Source organism: Sus scrofa, chromosome X (genome assembly GCF_000003025.6).
Source record: "Sus scrofa isolate TJ Tabasco breed Duroc chromosome X, Sscrofa11.1, whole genome shotgun sequence".
NCBI lineage: Eukaryota > Metazoa > Chordata > Mammalia > Artiodactyla > Suidae > Sus > Sus scrofa.
In genome coordinates this window covers 19,778,758-19,800,096 of record NC_010461.5, presented here as the reverse complement: position 1 = coordinate 19,800,096, position 21,339 = coordinate 19,778,758, and the positions used below count along the sequence as shown (strand labels likewise).

Genomic DNA, 21,339 nt, shown 5'->3' with positions numbered 1-21,339 from the left:
GGCCCTGCTCTGCCAGGTTGCGTCGCCCGCGCCTGGTCTCACGCAATCCTGCCCGCGTACTGTTTACGCATCCTTCCGCACCCATCTCTTCCACAAAACGTCACCACCGCCCGCCATCCCCTCCCAAGTGGAACTAACGTCCGCCTCTGAACGGCTTGTATCTTATACTTCTAACAGTGAACTTGTTTTTTCCTTTAAGTGATCTGTGTGAAGAGCTCCCAGACTTGCCCCCCGACCCCCCATCCCTGCCCTCTGTTGCAACCCTTTTAAATCCTGAGGGAAAAACTTGGAGAAGAAAGGCTTAACTATTTACTTTCCTTCAGCAGGAAAGGCAAACAGGTAGTTTGGTGAGTTCAACCTATCCCATATATGTCTTTTTTTTTTTTTTTAAAGACTTGAAAAGTTGCCAGAAAACCAAACTTTGTCCCAGTACAGTGCAGTTATTCTGACAATTACCCAGTCACTTCACAGGAGCCTTCTGGACCTTTTATGCCCCTAGAGTCCCTCCTAGGTTTCTGTGAGCTCTTGATCTTTTTGAACCCCACAGAAGCCCTCCAACATTTTGTCTTTCCTCTGTTAGACTGTCAGCTCCCTAGGGTCAAAATCAAAGTCATTCATCTTTGTTTCCCAAGGCACCTGGCCCAAGGTGAGCATCTGCTAGCGTAAGCACTGGATTTTGCAAAAAACACTTAATGTTCCTGACAGCCATAGTCTCCAGTGGCTTTCACATATTACATGCTTACTGCCTGTGACAACCCTTTGAGGCGGATAGAAATCTGCCCATTTCAACCTCACCTCTCACTCTCGTCCTGCCCATTATAGGACTCAGAAGAGTTTGCTGAAACCTCTTGGCCCTTCTCCATCGACCCTTCCCGCGACTCCCCACCCCCACCCGGCTGGTGTTTGCGCCTGCGCCCTGGGGGCAGGCCCAGGCCGCCCAGCGGCGCCCAATTCAGTGGGCCCTTCTGTGGCGTCATCGACTGCGGCTGCTCTCCTGCCCTTCCGTCTTCCCTTTCTCCCCCTTCCCCCACCTCCTTTTCGCCTTCAGCACTGTTTTAGGTCCTGCTCACCCTTCCAGGCCCATCTGTGGCACAAAGCTTCGCCAGAGACTGGGCTCCTACCATTGCTGTGATTGGCCTCCTGTCATTGCCGGTGACTGGTCAATCGCTCTCAGCTCTGTTTCAGACCCTTTCATGCTCTCGCACCCCTCGCTCCCGCACACCACCCCACCTCGACCTCCGAAGCTGAAACTAGTCCTTTTGCCCCTGAATGGTTTTTTTACACCTTTATCAGGTGCTTAGTCTGTCTTTTTTGCATCGAGCTGGATGACCCGCGCCATGGCGCTCCTCTCCGGTTGTAGCCCTTTTAAGTCCCGGGGAAACTTGGGGAAGAAAAGTCTAACCTGAAGAGCAGGTACCTTGAGACCATTTGTTGGCTTCCAGCGGGAAACTCTTTCAAGAGGGAAAGTCACAGTTTGGGGACTTAACATTGCCTCAAGGTATGCGTTATTATTTTTTTAAACCGAGATTTGATAAGTTCCCACAAGACCCTTTATCCCTGTGCAGTGTTATTCTGTCTTCTGACAGTTACTCTGTCACTCAGCCATTTGTTAGGATGGCAGGTGAGAACTAGAGGGAGAAACGCAAGGCCTGCCAGAAGGATGGGAGCCCTCGGCAGCCTGTATGCCCACAGGGTCCCGTCTATATTCCTGTGAGCTCTTGTCACTTTCTGATCCCACAGAAGCCATCCTAACAGTGTCTTTCCTCTATTAGATTGTCAGCAACCTGGGATCACAATTGATGTCGAATTCATCTTTGTTTCCCAAGGCACCTGGTGCAAGGTGAGCACTTGCTATTGAAAGCACTCGATTTTGTAAATAGCACCTACTGATTCTGACAGCCTGTCATAGTTTCAAGTTCCTTTCACATGTTAGAACCTTACTCCTTGTGACAACACTTTGAGGAAGATATGTAACTTGGCCTTTCCAAACTCACCCCTCACCCTGGTTCCACCCATTATGTCCTCTGCTTTTTGTTTCCTGCCCTCTGTTTCCTGTGGGCAAAGGAGGAAGCCACCTCCCTTTTGCTGGGAAAGGTGGAGGGAGGCAGCTGGTGTGTGTCTCTGGGCCCAGGAAGCTTGTCCTTACCCATAGCATTGTCTTTCGTTTCTTCACTTTCCATGGGGCTCGAGATAGGTGTCCTTGGACGAGGTAGCTCTCGTATCTCCCATTCTTCTCCTTCTCTGGCCTCCTGTTCCACTTGGAAGGGGAGTGGGGCCCGGGGGGTTCGGGCCTGAGTCCCAGGGATGCGGCTCAGGCCTATGTTTCGAGGTCGGCTTCGGTGATCCATGTTGACCTTTGGACAAACAACCACAAAGCTTCAGTGAATTCTACTAGGCGGTGAGCTGGGGCTCTAGGAACTGGGATAGGAAGCTTGGGGAGAGTGTTATTTCCTGACACCTCTGCTCTGAGCTGAGCTGAGCTGAGGTGCCCCAGTTGGTGGCAGGGGCTGCCCACCAGGTGGGCTCCAGTGAATCTGCCGCCCACTGGAGAGAGTGGCCAGGTAGGCCAGCTCCCAGGCACAAACTGCACCCCTCAGTTCCACCAGAACTCCTGGGCAGCTAACATTCTGGGTGGCAGTTGCTCTGAATCCTTCTGTCCAATGATGTTTCCCATGTACCTGCCTCCTGCAGGTAGACATTATGTTGTCACCATGACAGTCACAAGGAGGCTTGGGGTGTGGCCCTGCCCCCAAGACACTCACCATCCACTTGGAGTCAGCTACCCATATTAATAATACAAAACTATCAGACACAGGGAGGTGGTTCTGTATATGTAGAAATACCTAGGAGCTTGAAAACATTCAAGTGTATGGACAAGCCCCAGAAATGATGATTTAAGTCGTGTTTGTTGAGAGGGGGTGTCCTAAGAGCCTATGGTTTCACAAATGGTTTGTCTGGTTAAGAACCACCACTGATGGAGGTTAAGAGCACAGGTTGTGGACTCAGCTGTTTCTAGGTTCCAATCTGAGCTCTGCCACTTATTAGCCTTGTGGCCTTGGGAAATGACCTTAACCTCTCTGAGCCTGAGTTTCATCTGAAGATGCGAGTCATTAATACCTTCCCCTTTCTGTGAAACTGAAATGATATGAGTTTCATGATATAAGTGTAAAACCTAACTTGGAGTGTGGGTCAGACTTCAGAACTCTCTTCTAATGCATAGGACAGGAGGAATGCGTTTTGTGACTTCTGAGTCAAGGTCATAAAAAGGGTAGTTTCTGTCTCTCTTACACTTACATCACTCGTTCTGGGGGAAGACTTGTCCAAAAAAGTTTTTTTGAGTTGAAATTCACAGAACACATGTAACTTATCATTTTAAAATATATCCTAAATTCAGTGGTTGTTAGTAGTGTTGTACTTTGTGCTTACTACTATCTAATTCCAAAACATTTCCATCATCCCCCACAAGAAACTTCAATTCCTATTAGCAATGAATTCCTTTCCCCTAACCCCTGGCAGTGACTCATCTGTTTTCTCTCTGTATAGATTTGTCTGTTCTGGACATTTCATATAAATAGAATCATACGACATGCATCCCTTTGTGTCCGGTTTCTTTTACATAAGTGTTTTCAAGGTTCATCTCTGTTGTAGCATGTGTTAGTACTTCATTCCTTTTTTATTGTGGTAAAATACACATAGCACAGTACTTACATTTTAGCCATTTTTTTTTCTACTTAGGACTGCACCTGCAGCATATGGAGGTTCCAAAGCTAGGGGTCACAGACACAGCAACACCAGATCCGAGCCGCCTCTGCGACATACGCCACAGCTCACGGCAATGCCAGGTCCTTAATCCACTGAGCAGGGCCAGGGATGGAACCTGCGTCCTGGAGGATGCTAGTCAGATTCATTTCCACTGAGCCACGACGGGAACTCCACCATTTTAACCATTTTTAAGTGTATCATTCAGTGGCATTAAGTACATTTACATTGGTATGCACTCGTCACCACCAGAATTTTTCATCTTCCTAAACTCAAACTATACCCATTGAGCAGCAACTTCTCATTCACTCCTCCCCCCAGCTCCTGGAAACCACCATTCTACTTTTTGTCTCTGAGTGTGACTACTCTAAGTACCTCATGTAAGTAGAATCATACGATATTTGTCCTTTGTATCTGGCTTTTTTCACTTAAGCTTAATGGTTTCAAGGTTCATCTGTGTCATAGCATGTATGTCCCTTTGTGTGGTATGCTAATTCTGTTTGCCCATTCATCAATTGATAGATATTCAGGTTGTTTATACTTTTAAACTGTTACAAATAATGGTGCTATGAACATTCATGCACAAGTTTTTATGTGAACAGATGTTTTCAATTCTCTTGGGTATATATTTAAGACTATAAGTGCTGATATATATACCCACACATATTTCATATCTTACTTTTTCAGGTCCTTCCAAAGTGTTTTCCACAGCAGCTGTACTATTTTACGTTCACACCAGCAATATATGAGGACTCCAATTTTCCATATACTCTTTAACACTTGCTGTTGCCCATTTTTTTTGGGTCGTAGTCATCTTAGTGGGTATGATAATGGTGTCTCATCATATTTTTTGTTTGTGTGTTTTTTTGGCCACATGAGGAAGTTCCCAGGCCAGGGATTGATCCCTCACCATAGCAGTCACCCAACCTATAGCATTAGCAGCACCAGATCCTTAACCCGCTGAGCCAGCAGGTAACTTGCTCATTGTGGTTTTGATTGGCATTTACCAAATGACTAGTGATATTGAGCATCTTTTCATGTGTATCATTTTTGGAGGAAAACCCTATCTGGCACTGCCATGGGGAAATTCGCAGATTCCTTAAGGGACCTCAGAGTGCAAGGTCTGCCACATCTGGTGTCTTTCCTCTGAATAGCCAATTGGAGTTCCCCTCAGTCCCTAGGACTTTGGTGACCCACCTCTGTGCTGGGGTCCTTCTGCTTCCCCAGGTGCCCCACTTGGTTGCTTTTTCTTTTTTTTTTTTTGTCCTTTGTCTTTTTAGGGCCGCACCTGCGGCATATGGAGGTTTCCAGGCTAGAGGTTGAATCAGAGCTCTAAGTGCTGGCCTATGCCACAGCCACAGGAACATGTTGTCTGTGCCCCATCTGCCACCCACACCCACACCACAGCTCACAGCAATGCTGGGTCCTTAACTCACTGAGCGAGGCCAGAGATCAAACCTTTGTCCTCATGGATGCTAGTCAGATTCATTTCCACTGAATCATTCCAGGAACTGCCTCTCCTTTTCCTTTTATGACAATCTCAGGCCACTGTCTTTTGTGGGGTCCACACTTGTTCCCTGGAAACAGATTTTTCTGCATTTGTGGGCAGTTCAGTTTACATACAAGGATGGCATTTTCTTTTTTTTTTTTACATTTTATAATGATTTTTCTTTTTTCCCTTATAGCTGATTTACAGTGTTCTGTCAGTTTTCTACTGCACAGTAAGGTGACCCAGTCACACGTACATGTCTTCATTCTTTTTTCTCACATCATCATGCTCCATCATAAGTGACTAGATATAGTTCCCAGTGCTACACAGCACGTTCCCATTGCTTATCCATTCCAAAGGCAATAGTTTGCATTTATTACTCCCAAAGTCCCAGTCCCTCCCCCTCCCTCTTGGCAACCACAAGTCTGTTCTCCATGCCCATGATTTTCTTTTTTGTGGAAAGGTTCATTTGTGCCGTATGTTAAATTCCAGATATTAGTGAAATCATATGGTATTTGTCTTTCTCTTTCTTACTTCATTTAGGATGAGAGTTTCTAGTTCCATCTATGTTGCTGCAAATGGCATTATTTTGTTCTTTTTTATGGCTGAGTAGTATTCCATTGCATATATATATATATATACACACCACATCTTCTTAATCCAATCATCTGTTGTTGGACATTTAGGTTGTTTCCATGTCCTGGCTATTGTGAGTAGTGCTGCTATGAACATGTGTCTTTTTCAAGGAAAGTTTGGTCTGGATATATGCCCAAGAGTGGGATTGCTGGGTCATATGGTAGTTCTATATATAGTTTTCTAAGGTACCTCCATTACTGTTCTCCATAGTGATTGTACCAATGTACATTCCCACCAACAGGGCAGAAGGGTTCCTTTTTCTCCACACCCCCTCCAGCATGTGTTATCTGTGGACTTATGAATGATGGCCATTCTGACTGGGGTGAGGTGGTATCTCTCTCATGGTAGTTTTGATTTGCATTTCTCTAATAATCAGGGATGTTGAGCATTGTTTCATGTGCTTGTTGGCCATCTGTATATAAGGATGGCATTTTATTGTGCTTTCTGCCACAGACAGTTCCAGTCCCAGCCCCTAGAGTTTAGTTGTGTGAGCCAGACACTGGTTTCTGTGATCCTCAACCTAGAGGAGACACAAGCTTTGTGAAACTTTTTGTCATTTGCTTGAGGTGGCAACATTTGTCCCTCTCTCATTCTAGGAGAAGTTAGCCACTTAGTCATGAGGACACTGGAAGTCTCTGGAGATGCCCATGTGGGAAGAAACTCAGGTCTCCTATGAGCTACCAATACCACCTTGCCAGATTTGTGACTGCACCTCTTTGGAAGCAGATCTTGCAACTCCATTCTCTTATGATGACTGCAGCCCTGGCGACATCTTGGCTGCAGCCTCATGGGATGACCTGGGTCCGAACCATCCATTCAGCAGTTCCTGGATTCAAGACGCCACACAGTGAGTGTGATAAATTTTCGTTACTGTTTACTTGTTCGCAGTCTTTTTTGAAATAAAATTCACATACATAATCTTCACCGTCTTAAAGTGTACAGTTCAGTGGTTTTTAGTATATTCATTGTTATGCAACCATTTTCACTATCTCATTCCAGAAGATCTCCATGACCTTAAAATGATGCCCTCTTGGCCATCACTCTTAGTTCCCCTTACTCCCCATCACCTGATGACTGCTAATCTACTATTTGACTCTACAGATTTGTCTATTGTGGACATTATTGTCTTTTCACTTTATTGATACTGTCCTTTGATGCAAAATTTTAAAAAATTTTGATGATTCACAGACTAGTTACTTTTGCTTTGTTTGCTTGTGCTGTTGTTGTCACACTAAAGAAACTGATGAGTATCACAAGGTTGTAAATACTTTTTTTCCTTCTAAGAGATTTATGGTTTATAAAAGGGAGAAATTGATTGTGAAAAGGGAGGGAGGAAAACCTAATTGAAGCCCAGGGTTTTTCATAGGTATATATGCACATAAGGAAAATATACACATGAAAGAGAATATTGGGGAAAAGGGTTCCATCAGGACTCTTCATACTCATGTATGCCTAAGAAAGTCTCTTTGTAGGATTTGGGCTCTGACCTGAGCCAGAGAAGTGCTGCCTTCTTATGCATATTATGAGTGGGATGAGTGGGAATAGGGTGGGAGTAGGAGTGGGAATAGGAGAATGAGGGAGAATAGGAGAAAAGTGTTGGGGGGGGGAAGTAATGAAAAAAGAACATAGCAGAGAAGGGGAGAACGGGGGCCCAGGAGAATACTGGGGAGTCATGCTCAGGTAAAGTGAGGTGAGCCAGTGTCCCTTTATTCCATCCTTGTAGGAGTTGTCAGGGTGCATGGAAACCCCCATTATAGACTGCCTTCAGATGTCTCTGGACCAGAAGGCTCCTGGGTTATCTCAGAAAATTTCCATATTAGATTACCTCTAGTGTGATGTTGTCTCTGCATTTTCAAGCCTGGATGTTTAACCTTCTGGGTTCTCTTGGGGAGCCTTTTTTTTTTTTGGTTAATTTAAAGGACCCATAAAAAGCTTTATTGTTTGTTGATTGTAGATTTCACTGCAGCTTCATGCATCAATCTGGCTGGCCCGTGTAGGTAGCGCTTCATTCTGATGAGCTCTGGTTTCTTGCATTTCTATTCCTTCTCCTATTCTTATAGCAACAGGTCAGTTCTCTAGGTACTGGGGGCTCCTGGCTAGGCCAGGAAGCCTGAGTCCAAGTTTGGGCCCATGGGTAGTGGAGACACCTTGAAGTGGCCTGTCTTTATAAATAAATAAATAAACCCCACGGGATTTATTTATTTATTTATTTTTTGTCTTTTTGCCTTTTTCTAGGACCGCTTCCGCAGCATATGGAGGTTCCCAGGCTAGGGGTCGAGTTGGAGCTGTAGCCACTGGCCTACGCCAGAGCCACAGCAACGCGGGATCCGAGCCACATCTGCGACCTACACCACAGCTCACGGCAACGCCGGATCCGTAACCCACTGAGCAAGGCCAGGGATCGAACCCACAACCTCATGGTTCCTATTGGATTCGTTAACCACTGAGCCACAAAGGAAACTCCCCCACGGGATTTTTAATTTCTTCCTTTGGGAGGCTATTAAGGTCACAATGTTCTATTGGAAAAATACAGGTGATATCCTGCAGGCTGAAAGGGGACGCTCTCACTTGCGCGTCATAGCTGTGCAGTGAGATGTTAGCGTCTCCTGTTTCATAGGTGAGGCAGCCTTTTCAAAGTTAGCTTCGCTTTGCACAGCCCTTTCCAAGAATACATACTTTTTTGGTCTTGTTGTCCTGCAGTTGTTGGAAGGGAAGCAGAAACTTTTCCAAAAGACCAAAGATGGACTGTCTTCCAGGATAGGTCTTCATCACCATTTCGCTGAGCATCCTTTGATGACTGTAAAGAGAAAGTAACTTTCTTCTCTTTTTGCTTATGCATGAAAAACTGCCTTGAGGATCTCTTTTTCCCTAGTCTGAGAGGAGATCTCCAGAGGATCCCCTTCCTGGCCAACTGTTCAGTCTTAAATGACAGACCATCTTGTGGTCGCTTGCAAGCAGTTAGAAGCCCAGTGTACTGTAACAGTCAAAACCCTGTGCTCCTGAATCCTGGGACATTTCTGTCTACACCAAACTGGTGCCTTCATGGATTTAGTCATCTTGCCAGTGATGTGTGTGTATGTGTATATATGATGGGTCTAGTACTTCTTCTTGCCTTTCCTCTCTTCATCTCCCTCTATTCCTTGACCTTGCTCCCGATGTGGTCCCCGAGAGAGAGCTGCTGGGAAGAAGAGCATGTCCGGGCTGGCATAGTCAATAAAGTTGTAATGTGGCTTTGGGCTTGTGAACAGAGGAAATCCTGAGTTCCTGCTCTCATGGGCACTTTTTTTTCTTTCTTTCTTTCTTTTTTTTTTTTGTCTTTTTGCCGTTTCTTGGGCCGCTCCTGCGGCCTATGGAGGTTCCTGGGCTAGGGGTCAAATCGGAGCTGTAGCTGCCAGCCTACGCCAGAGCCACAGCAACGCAGGATCCGAGCCGCGTCTGCGATCTACACCACAGCTCACGGAAACGCCGGAACCTTGACCCACTGAGCAATGGCAGGGATCGAACCCGCAACCTCATGGTTCCTAGTCGGATTCGTTAACCACTGCACCATGACGGGAACTCGGGCACGTTTTGCATTTCCTGAAGGAACCTCAGATTGTTGGCTCCTGCCTCCTGGGTGCCTTTCCACTGACTGGCCGCTGAGGTCCCCCTCAGAGCCTGGTCTCTTGTGACCCACAGTTCTGTTGGAGTCATTGTGTTTCTGGGCGCTCTGCCTTGGTACTTACTTTGCTTTGAAGACAGCCTGCTCTATTCACTTTTACAGGGTTCTCATGTCGACTGTGGAAATCACAGCCCTTCTCTGCGTTTGGTAGAATGTTCAGTCCAGCATGTTCAATCCGGCCCTCTTACTGTATGTTCTGGCCAGGTGTTTTTCAGCCTTCCATTCCTGACTTCATTTGCGTGAGTCAGGCAAATGGAAAACACCGACCTTTCTTCTGCAGGTCGTTTCCACCTGAAGCTTCTCTTCTTATGGTTAGGGTTAGGGTTAGGCCATTAGGGTTAGGTTAGAGGACCAGTGGGACTGGAGTGTGACTCACGGAAGTGAAGCTGAGGACAGCTTCTGTTTTTCCAGGCAGCAGAGCTCCAGCTCTTCTTTCTACATCAGTCCTGGCAACACGAGTTATGTTTTCTGAAATGTTGCATTGGGGTCTGTCATTCCAACCCTCATCCTTGTGAGGCAGTTTTCTCAACGCCCCCCCACCCCCGCCCCACCCCGGCTCTGTTGAGACGCAGGCGTTTCTGCCCTGCCTCACTTGAGTCCAGAGCGGCAGGATGGAAAACGCTTAGCTGCGGTCTAGAGTGCCTTCTCCACAAGCGGGTGTCCTACAACCTGCCTTGAGGTCGTTCGTCTCTGTTGGTTACCCTGTCATGATTTTGGTGTGTGGGACAAGGATTGCAGGGAGCTGGCACTTGGGCTTCATTCTTCATTTTACTCTCTTTTTCAGTATTAGAGTGTCAAAATGTAAAGGCTTTTGTGTGTTTTTAGTGGAATGATAATTTGGGCTGTGGCTATTCATGTCTCTGTGCATGAGATGACAAATCCGGTCTGGAATGTGTGGCCAAAGTAGTTACGATGCGCTTTTATTAGACAAGAGGCCACTCTGGCCAGGTGGTGCCTAGAACGGATCCCCCAGCTTCCTTGAGTCTAGGTGGGCCAGAGGGTTAATAGGATCCTCCGACTAGGGGATTGTGCGTTCAATGTTAGAATGGATAAGGTGCCAGCGGTCTGTGGCATCTGGGTTGACCCTGGGCGAAGCAGTGGATGAGAGGAGACTCAATCTGGTAGCACATGAAGGGCAGGTCAGAAGGGATCAAGGCTCCCCCACATCAGTAGAGAGGTATGGCTCCCGGGGATCTGGCAGTGTGCCCTTGTCTCCATGGTTGGTGAGGAGGGGGAGCATCGGGTTTTCCCACTGTCCAGCCTCTTTCAAGGTATGTGGGCCAGTCGAGGAGTAAGATAGGTTCTCTGGGAGTGGTTAGTGTATGCTACCTGTTGAAAAAAGTTTGGAGGGTTAGGCAGCTAGAGGTAGGATGGAAACATCCTGACCAGCTGGTGCCTTCCATTGTAATTGTTGTTAAAAGTACTTTTGTTTGTGGCCCAGAGAATGGCTGAGAGTGCGTGCAGGTTGAGGCTTACTACTGCCAGTCGCTCCCCCCTGCACGTCCCCCTCACCCCATTTCCTGGGCTCTCAACTGAGAATAGCTGGCCTCCAGGAAGTTGGTGCTGCAGTGTCTGTGTAAAAATAACCGTGATCTCTGTTTCTGCAAAAAGTGTCTGAATGCAGCTGATAGAAGTCGTTGTGAAAAGATAAAAAGTTAAGTGATATTTAAATCAGATACTTGATTATGAGGTTGGGGAAGGTGGGAGGAGGCCCAGATTCAGGACAGTGGAGAAAATGCTTTCAGCACTGATAACTCCCTCCGGCATCTCTTTCCTCCTCCTTCCACCTTCCCTTGGGGGGCTCATGCCATCAGACCCAGTTTTGGTCAAAGTTTTGTCTGGTTAGTATAGTACCTCACCTCCGAATATAGAGTTCTAGGCCTTTATTGTTGTGGTATTTGGAGTCTCTGCCAAAATGCTTCTATCAGAGGATGAGTTGCTTTCAACATCTAGTTCAAGACAGACTTTCAGAGATGTGTCTGACCCACAGCTCCTTCTCTCCCTGCACCATTAATTGTAGGCGCAGTGAGTATATTACCTTGTTGGCCTCACATATTTCAGAAGTGGGGGGGCGCCATTCTGTGGATGTCAGGTCACGCAGACTCTGCCACATATCAACTCCTTTCTGTTCTCTCTGGACCTAAAGCCTTCTGGTTTTTCTTAGAATTTTTGCATCAGGTTGTCTCCTTTCCATACTGTTCCCTCAGTGTTCAAGTGGGGTGTTTAAACTAATGGATATTCTCTAAAGAGCCTCTTTGACATTTCTTATGCCCCCTGAAAAGACTGGTATTTGTTGCCTTTTGAATTCACTATAGCTTCTCGTGCCTAGTCATTCCATATGGTCCTGGAATTTTGCAAAAACCATTTCCCCCAATTTGTACTCCTACTGCCATTTGAATCATGACATGTTAGGTGTCCAGTTGGGAGGTAGGAAGTGAGATCCCACATTAGCAGTGATGTGGTGGTGGCCTCTTGGATGGTTCTATATCTGTGTTGGGCTCTGGCGTGAGCTCCTGCATAGAGTGGGCGTTCAAGGCCCTAGCTGCTTTTTTTTTTTTTTTCTTTGCTTCTTCAGGCTGCACCCATGGCATATGGAAGTTCCCAGGCTAGGGGTCGAATTGGAGCTGTAGCTGCTGCCCTACACCACAGCCACAGCAATGTGGGATCCGAGCCACGTTTGCGACCTACACCACAGCTCACAGCAACGCCAGATCCTTAAGCCACTGAGCAAGGCCAGGGATCGAACTCACATCCTCATGGATACTAGCTGGATTCGTTTCTGCTGCGTCACAATAGGAAGTCCTGACCCTAGCTGCTTTGACGCATTTACGTGACGGAATTTTTAGCCTTTTAATCCCAGAGGCTGCTAGGCTAGAATGCACTTTTGGAAAAATAGAATTGGTCCTGTAGTCTAACATGGGACAAGTTGATAGAGAAAAGGGCGGAAGGAGAACCTGGGTGTGCTCCATGGTCATTTGAGGGCAGATCTAATTTAGAAAATCACATGTATGGATGAGTGTGTGGAAATGGGGTCCATTAGGATTTTCCCAGCCAAGTCACTGCTAGAAAAGTGACCTTGAATGATTGGGACCCAGTTGTTATTGTGAGATCCACTGCATTTTTTTGTAAATATTACTTAGCATAATGAGTGATAAAATGGGTCACATGAGAAAAAATAGGCAGTGAGCAAAAAGGGGAAAGCGAGGAGAAACAGGGGTTGAAATGGAGGAAATCCAGAAAGACAAAGCGGGTATGATGTAGGTGTCACCCAGTATCCTTTCATCCCATCCTTCTCTGGATTGTCAGGGTGCATGCAGACCCTGACACCTGTGTGAGGGCATCCAGCTCTTTTCTGGGTTAGTATCCCCCTTGAAGTAAAAAGATTCCTGGAGGATCATCTCCAGTGTGAAATTTTCCTCCCGATGTCAAGCAGGGAAATTTGTCCTAGTGTATTTTCTCAGAGGGCCTCTTTATTTTTCGTATTTCCTTCTCTCTCTCTCTCTCTTTGTTTTTGCTTTTCAGGGCCGCACCTGCAGCATATGGAAGTTCCCATGCTAGGGTTTGAATCGGAGCTACAGCTGCCAGCCTGCACCACAGCCACAGCCAGAGCAATGTGCGATCTGAGCCTTGTCTGCCACCAACACTGCAGCTCATCACAATACCGGACACCTGACCCACTAAGCAAGGACAGGGATCAAACCCGAATCCTCATGGATACTAGTCGGGTTTGTTTCCACTGAACCACAGAGGGAACTCCTATTTTTCATATTTTCAATGTCCAGTTAAAAAATACTAGAACGTTAGACTTATAGCTGATAAGTCATCATGTGTCATAATGTCCTGCTTTGGGCTATCAGAGAGTCCAGAGTGGAGTGCTCTTCTGCTGTCCTCACTGTGATGGCCTGGCTGTCCAGTTCCTTTAGAGTGTATTCAGGTGGGAATTTGTTCCCTGTGCCTGCAGTTGTATTGTTGTTGAGCTTGCCTTCATGGACACAAAGACAAAATGACTTTCTTCTCTTTAAGCATGAAAACTGGCTTAGGAATCTGTTCTTATGTATGGGAAGAAACCTCAGGAATTTCCCAGAGTTATCTCGTTACTCTTAAATAACCTATCCTATGGTTACTTGAAGCAGTTAGAAACCCAATCTGGAACAATAATCATAACCCCTACCTCCTGAATACTGAAAGACTTCTTCCTGCCTCCAGTTGGCATTTGCTGTTTGGCTGTGTGTCAGTGGGAGAGGTAGTTAATCTCTCGGGGGCTCACTTTCTTCTGGTGTAGGTAGGAGATATTGCATGACCCTCATTCTGTGTGAACCTGAAATGAGATGACAAATAGAAAGTTTTAGTACAGCTCCTGATACTAAATATCTTAGCCACCTTGTAGGCGTGGGGTCCTGACCCACTGCATACTTCACAGATATGACCAGACAGAATGAGTGAAAACAGGAGAGAAATAGTGAAAAGTAGAGAAAAGAGGAATTGGGGGATGAAGTGGAGAAAAGAGGAGATGGGGCAGAATACAGGGAGTCATGGTCAGGTAAAGTGGGGGAGAGCCAGTATCCCCATCTCATCCTCACAGGAGTTGCCAGGGAGAATGCAGAGTTTCCACCTCTATGACTCTTCATTTCTCTCCAGACCAGAGTCCTCCTGGTTGTTCTTAGAATTTATACTTTGGAATATCTCTGGTGTGATGTCCCTGCTTGCAAGTCTGGGTGTTTAGACTTGATTTTCTGAGACAGCCTGTGTTTTCTATTTAAAGGCCTTTTGAATTAAGAGACTTGGTATTTATTGGCTATTGATTTCATTGCAACTTCAGGCACCTAGTCAAACTGGGCCCGCCATTTTGGGGAGCCCTTCATTTTGTTGTATACCAGTTTCCACATCTGTACTCTGCTTTCCTATTTTTTTTGGCTTTTTGCCTTTTCTAGGGCTGCTCCCTTGGCATATGGAGGTTCCCAGGCTAGAGGTCTAATCAGAGCTGTAGCCACCAGCCTACACCAGAGCCACAGCAACACAGGATCCGAGCCGCATCTGCGACCTACACCACAGCTCACAGCAACGCCGGATCCTTGACCCACTGAGCAAGGCCAGGGATCAAACCCACAACCTCATGGTTCCTAGTGGGATTCATTAACCACTGAGCCACGAAGGGAACTCCCCCTTCTTTTCTTTTTGTTTTGTTTTTCTATTTTAAAGAGACATGTCGGGGTTCTAGGTGGTGACTTTTGGCATTTCAAAGGGCCCCTTAGAAAATACTTGAAAAATACGTTTGTGGAGAGCTGGCAAGTTACAGTGTGTCATTTTCTCCAGCAAGGCGGTATCAGGTATTGCAGTGTGGATGGCTTTATAGCTCTCCTGCCATCCTTACTATGACTTCTAAGATGTTGTGTAATTTTGGAGCATCATCAGATTGGAATTTGATCACTGTTTCTTCTTTCTGGTTTCTGGTCTGCTGTAATGAGCTCTGAAAGAAAGCAACTTCATTCTTTTTCTTTTCCAGTGGAAACTGTATTGGGGACTTCTTCTTTCCATGTCTGGGAGGAAAACGCCCCCCATGATAGTCCCATAGCTTTTCTGGTTATTATTACATAGCCAAATGTCTTGGTGCTACTTCTGTTATATAAGAAGCCTGTTCCAGTGTCATATCAAAGCCCCCATTCCTGACTCTTGTGGAGTATCTTCCAGTCCCAGCCAGGTCCCGCTTGAAGATTGGAATCCAGCAAGTGGCCTGGGAGTGGAGGTAGGTAACCAGTTTTTTGCCTTTTTCCCATCTACCCTCCTGTTGAACAATAGCTCATTCTCACCCCCTTGTGATCTCCAGAGAGAGTAGGGCTTGAGGAGAAGAGCCCACTCTGGCATGGTTGGCTGAGTTGTAATGTGGGTCTGAGGCTCTGAGAGATGGGGGAAGTCTGACTGGATGCTCTTGTGGGGACATTTCTTTCTCTTCAGGGACTTCAGGCTTCATACCACTGCCACTTGCAGGGCCATCCTTCTGACTGGTTACCTAGATTCCCTCTCAGTCCCTAGGCCTTTTGTGGCCACCATCTCTCTTGGGCTCCTTCTGTCTCTCCACATGGTTCCCCTAGTCAGTATTCCTTTTAAATATTTCTCGGGCTACTCTTTTTCTCAGGTTCACATCTTGACCCTATAAAGCAAAGCCTTTTCTTCTGTAAAGAGTGGAAATGCTGTTTGCTCAATGGGTGCGCTCTTACTGTCCCTTCTCCAGGGACACCTTTACTTATGGCTTCTTGATTTTCCTTATGTGAGTCAGATTTTAGTTCCTGTGTCTTTCAGCCTTCATGGATATTAGTCAGCTTTTCTCAAGTTCTTTGTCAGTGGTTTGTGCTAAGGGGGAAATGGTCCTTGTCTCCTTCATGAGTTTGGAGAAAATGTCTACCTCACCAGTAGACTCCGTCTCTCAGAACTTTTTCCTCCTTCCTCCACCTCAGCTCTTGTGTGTCTTTGTGGTGGGTGACGGACTAGTGCCAGTGGATACCATTTATTTCCATTTCAGGATGTTGTGGCATCTTAGTTTATTTTTTTATGTTTTTACGGCCATACCCATGGTATATGGAGGTTCCCAGGCTAGGGGTCGAATCAAAGCTGCAGCTGCCAGCCTACACCACAGCCACAGCAACACGGGATCTGAGCTGTGTCTGTGACCTACACCACAGCTCATGGCAATGCTGGTTCCTTAACTCACTGAACAAGGCCAGGGATTGAACCTGTGTCCTCATGGATACTGGTTGGGTTTGGTTACTACTGAGCCACAGGGGGAACTCCGAGTATTTGATGTATATTGTTTGGCCTTTGGACCCTGTATTAGCTTGATAAGGTGGACAAAACAAAGTATTACAAACTGGGTGGTTTGAATAACAGAAATTTATTGTCTGACAGTTTTGGAGGCAAGAAGTCACAAATCAAGGTATTGGCAGGGTTAATTCATTCGGAGGGCTGTGAGGGCAGGATCTGTTCCCGTCTCCTCTCCTTGGCTTATAGATGGCTGTCTTCTTGATTACATGATGCTCTCCCTGTATATGTGTCTGTGTCCTGGTTTACTCTCCTTATAAGGACACCAGTCATACTAGAATAGGGCAACCCTGATGTCCTGATTTTAACTCACTTGTCTCTGTTAACTTTCTATGTATAAAATAAAGTTACATTCTGAGATACTGAGTGTTAGGACTTCTCGTGAATTTTGGGAAGGACACAATTCAACCTATAAGGGGACCTCTTACCTGAGAGGGCATGTGTTCAGTCCTCTGTTCAATGAGTCTTTCCTCTAACTTGACACTAGATGCACCTTAGTCCTCTGTCATGCTCCCCCATTTTTTTTTCTAAAGGCTCCTCTAGGATCCTTTTATTTTACCACAGTCTCAGGCCACTTACTCTCCTGGCCCCCGCATGTGGACATAGGAAAGTGCAAGCCTTTCTCGTGTATATGGTGCACGTGCAGTTCACTCCCAAGTCAGTTGCTTATTGTCTTCTGGCAGAGGCAGCTCCCGGCCCCCAGGTTGTGGCCTTCATTTGTGTGAACCTGATAACAATCCCCAAGTTTTGCTAATTTCAGGGAATATGAGATAAACTTTTTGAAATTCTGTCGCATTTGCTTGAAGCAAGGGGGAAATACTCTTTGTCTTCTCTCTTCTGGATGGAGAAAAAGCCCATCACTCTGTTTCTCAGGGTTCTGTGTCCACATGGGGAGCACAAAGCTTTCTTCTGCAGGAGACGGAGGTGCAAGTCTCTCCCAGCCAAGACCCTTTCTTTTTTTTTTTTTTATTTTCCCACTGTACAGCAAGGGGGTCAGGTTATCCTTACATGTATACATTACAATTACAGTTTTTCCCCCACCCTTTCTTCTGTTGCAACATGAGTATCTAGACATAGTTCTCAATGCTATTCAGCAGGATCTCCTTGTAAATCTATTCTAAGTTGTGTCTGATAAGCCCAAGCTCCCGATCCCTCCCACTCCCTCCCCCTCCCATCAGGCAACCATAAGTCTCTTCTCCAAGTCCATGATTTTCTTTTCTGAGGAGATGTTCATTTGTGCTGGATATTAGATTCCAGTTATAAGTGATATCATATGGTATTTGTCTTTGTCTTTCTGGCTCATTTCACTCAGGATGCGATTCTCTAGTTCCATCCATGTTGCTGCAAATGGCATGATGTCATCCTTTTTTATGGCTGAGTAGTATTCCATTGTGTATATATACCACTTCTTCCGAATCCAATCATCTGTCGATGGACATTTGGATTGTTTCCTTGTCCTGGCTATTGTGAATAGTGCTGCAATGAACATGCGGGTGCATGTGTCTCTTTTAAGTAGAGTTTTGTCCGGATAGATGCCCAAGAGTGGGATTGCAGGGTCATATGGAAGTTCTATGTATAGATTTCTAAGGTATCTCCAAACTGTTCTCCATAGTGGCTGTACCAGTTGACATTCCCACCAGCAGTGCAGGAGGGTTCCCTTTTCTCCACACCCCCTCCAGCACTTGTTATTTGTGGATTTATTAATGATGGCCATTCTGACTGGTGTGAGGTGGTATCTCATGGTAGTTTTGATTTGCATTTCTCTTATAATCAGCGACGTTGAGCATTTTTTCATGTGTTTGCTGACCATCTGTATATCTTCTTTGGAGAAATGTCTGTTCAGGTCTTTTGCCCATTTTTCCATTGATTGATTGGTTTTTTTGCTGTTGAGTTGTATAAGTTGCTTATATATTCTAGAGATTAAGCCCTTGTCAGTTGCATCATTTGAAACTATTTTCTCCCATTCTGTAAGTTGTCTTTTTGTTTTCTTTTTTTTTTTTCACTTTGTTAGGCGAAAATTTTATTTTATTTTTTTTCCTTTTTTTTCTTTTTTCTTTTTTTTTTTTATTTTCCCACTGTACAGCAAGGGGGTCAGGTTATCCTTACATGTATACATTGTTATTGTTTTCTTTTTGGTTTCCTTTGCTGTGCAAAAGCTTCAGTTTGATGAGGTCCCATGGGTTTATTTTTGCTCTAATTTCTATTGCTTTGGGAGACTGACCTGAGAAAATATTCATGATGTTGATGTCAGAGAGTGTTTTGCCTATGTTCTCTTCTAGGAGTTTGATGGTGTCCTGTCGTATATTTAAGTCTTTCAGCCATTTGGAGTTTATTTTTGTGCATGGTGTGAGGGTGTGTTCTAGTTTCACTGCTTTGCATGCAGCTGTCCAGGTTTCCCAGCAATGCTTGCTGAATAGACTTTCCTTTTCCCATTTTATGTTCTTGCCTCCCTTGTCAAAGATTAATTGACCATAGGTGTCAGGGTTTATTTCTGGATTCTCTATTCTGTTCCATTGGTCTGTCTGTCTGTTTTGGTACCAATACCACACTGTTTTGATGACTGTGGCTTTGTAGTATTTCTTGAAGTCTGGGAGAGTTATGCCTCCTGCTTGGTTTTTGTTTCTCAGGATTGCTTTGGCGATTCTGGGTCTTTTGTGGTTCCATATAAATGTTTGGATTGTTTGTTCTAGTTCCATGAAAAATGTCCTGGGTAATTTGATAGGGATTGCATTGAATCTATAGATTGCTTTGGGTAGTATGGCCATTTTTACAATATTGATTTTCCCAATCCAGGAACATGGAATATCTTTCCATTTCTTTACATCTTCTTTGATTTCTTTGATTAAAGTTTTATAGTTCTCGGCATATAGGTCCTTTACCTCCTTGATCAGGTGTATTCCGAGGTATTTGATTTTGTGAGGTACAATTTTAAAAGGTATCGTATTTTTGTATTCCTTTTCTAATGTTTCATTGCTGGTATACAGAAATGCAACTGACTTCTGAATGTTAATCTTATATCCTGCTACTTTGCTGAATTTGTTAATCAGTTCAAGGAGTTTTGGGGTTGAGTCCTTAGGGTTTTCTATGTATAGTATCATGTCATCTGCATACAGTGACAGTTTGATCTCTTCTCTTCCTATATGGATGCCTTTGATTTCTTTTGTTTGTCTAATTGCTGTGGCTAAGACTTCCAAAACGATGTTGAAGAGCAGTGGTGAGAGTGGGCATCCCTGTCTTGTTCCAGATTTGAGTGAGAAGGCTTTCAGTTTTTCCCCATTGAGGATTATATTTGCTGTGGGTTTATCATGAATGGCTTTGATTATATTCAGGAATGTTCCCTCTATACCCACTTTGGCGAGGGTCCAAGACCCTTTCTGTACCTCCTGGCTGGGGAAGCTCCAGCCACAGATTTTCTTAATATGTATGAGTCAGTCACTAATCATTGTGTCCCTTTAAATTAAGGCAATGAGTGCAGCTTATTGGAGCTTTTGCCTTACATCCATCACGTCTCTCCACGCAATTCATCGTGACTCTCCAGGGTGGAGTTATATGCAGAAACACATGGTGGGTTATGGATGGCACCAGCTTTGTCCAGCAGTGGGGGTTTTGACTTACACGTGTCCCAGGAGGAGGAAGTCTTGGTGTTATCCATGTGCAGGACATTCCCTGGACATTTTGTCCTGGTGACGTTGTGCCATGTAGGCCATGCAGGGAAAAGCTTGAGCACAGCTCACCTGAGTGTTGCAGAATACCTTGCAGTCTTCCTAGAATGTGAGAAGATGGCAGGCCTGTGAGGAATTCCCCTGAGACCATCTTCCACTCGCCTCTCTAGCCCCTATGAAGGGTTGTCATGAGGCACTTTCACAGTCTGTGGTCTCTTGAGATGAGGGCCTTTTCCCACCCATACATGGCCAAATTAGAGCTGCAGAATAGAAAACACTACAGAGTTCACAAAACTGGCACATATGAGCAGACCACATTGCTAAATTCTTTGGTGACAGGGGCCATGTGATCCTTTACGTTTGTCCCTGAGACCCTACTGATTTGCTAAGGTCTGTTCTATTTGGAATGTTGTTGATCTAACACCTTCTGTACCACATTTCTAACCAGATCTTTCTTCTTTAAAGAACAAATAAGTTTAGGATAAAGGTCAAGGGTCATCCTTCTGTAATAACAACTAGAGACTTTATCTACTGGTCAAGGTGTATTGGAGGCTTGACAACACTCATATTTTCTAATATTTTTCAGCCCTTATGGACACTGGGGCACAAGTCACCGTGCTGCCTTGAAATGGGAAACATTTCATGGGCATGGTAAAAATTTTATTTGGATGTGGAAATAAGTCTCAGATTGGTCTATGGACTGATGTGAGTTTACGGGTGGATGCTTGAGGACCAATATATGCAGTATGTTGCAAACGGTCCTGCTGTATATATTGTGGGGAGAGTTACATTAGATATGTATAATTCTCTTGTTTGTAAGGGGTGTTCCCAATGGAGAAATACTGTAGTTAGAATAATGGTAGTGGGATGAGTGGACAACTGGGAGCTCACTAGGTGTCCCCAGTCCAGCCGTGAGATATTAGTAAAGCAGGGTACTAATTAGTAAAGCAGGGGTAGTTGGTAAAATGAGGTCCCTACAATGATCATGGAATTACCAGAGGCCGGTATGCTTAAAGAAACTATGCCACCCTATACTGGCCCTACGTGGCCAATGAAAAAAAGCCAGTGGTTCTTGATACCTCACTGTGCTGTACTGTAAGCTCAAAGTGGCACAGTGAGGTATCACCAGAGCTTCTAGATATTGCAGCAGTCTAGAAGTCTATTGTGCAGACTGAAGGGCATGTGTGCAGTAGTAGACATGCTAATGCTTTTTTCATATTCCTCTCAATCCACATGATCAGGGTCTATTTGCTTTCATGAGGTAGACTCCATGACATGTTAACATGGTTACCCGATGTGACCGTTTCTCCCAGTGGACA

At 45.2% G+C, this 21,339-nt stretch overlaps 1 long non-coding RNA gene across 1 annotated transcript; it reads left to right on the top strand.

Moving 5' to 3' along the window:
- LOC102165967 lies at positions 900 to 7,442 on the top strand. Its single transcript, XR_309198.3, has 3 exons — positions 900 to 1,498; positions 1,773 to 1,840; positions 6,481 to 7,442. It is a non-coding gene; the product is annotated as an uncharacterized LOC102165967 (long non-coding RNA).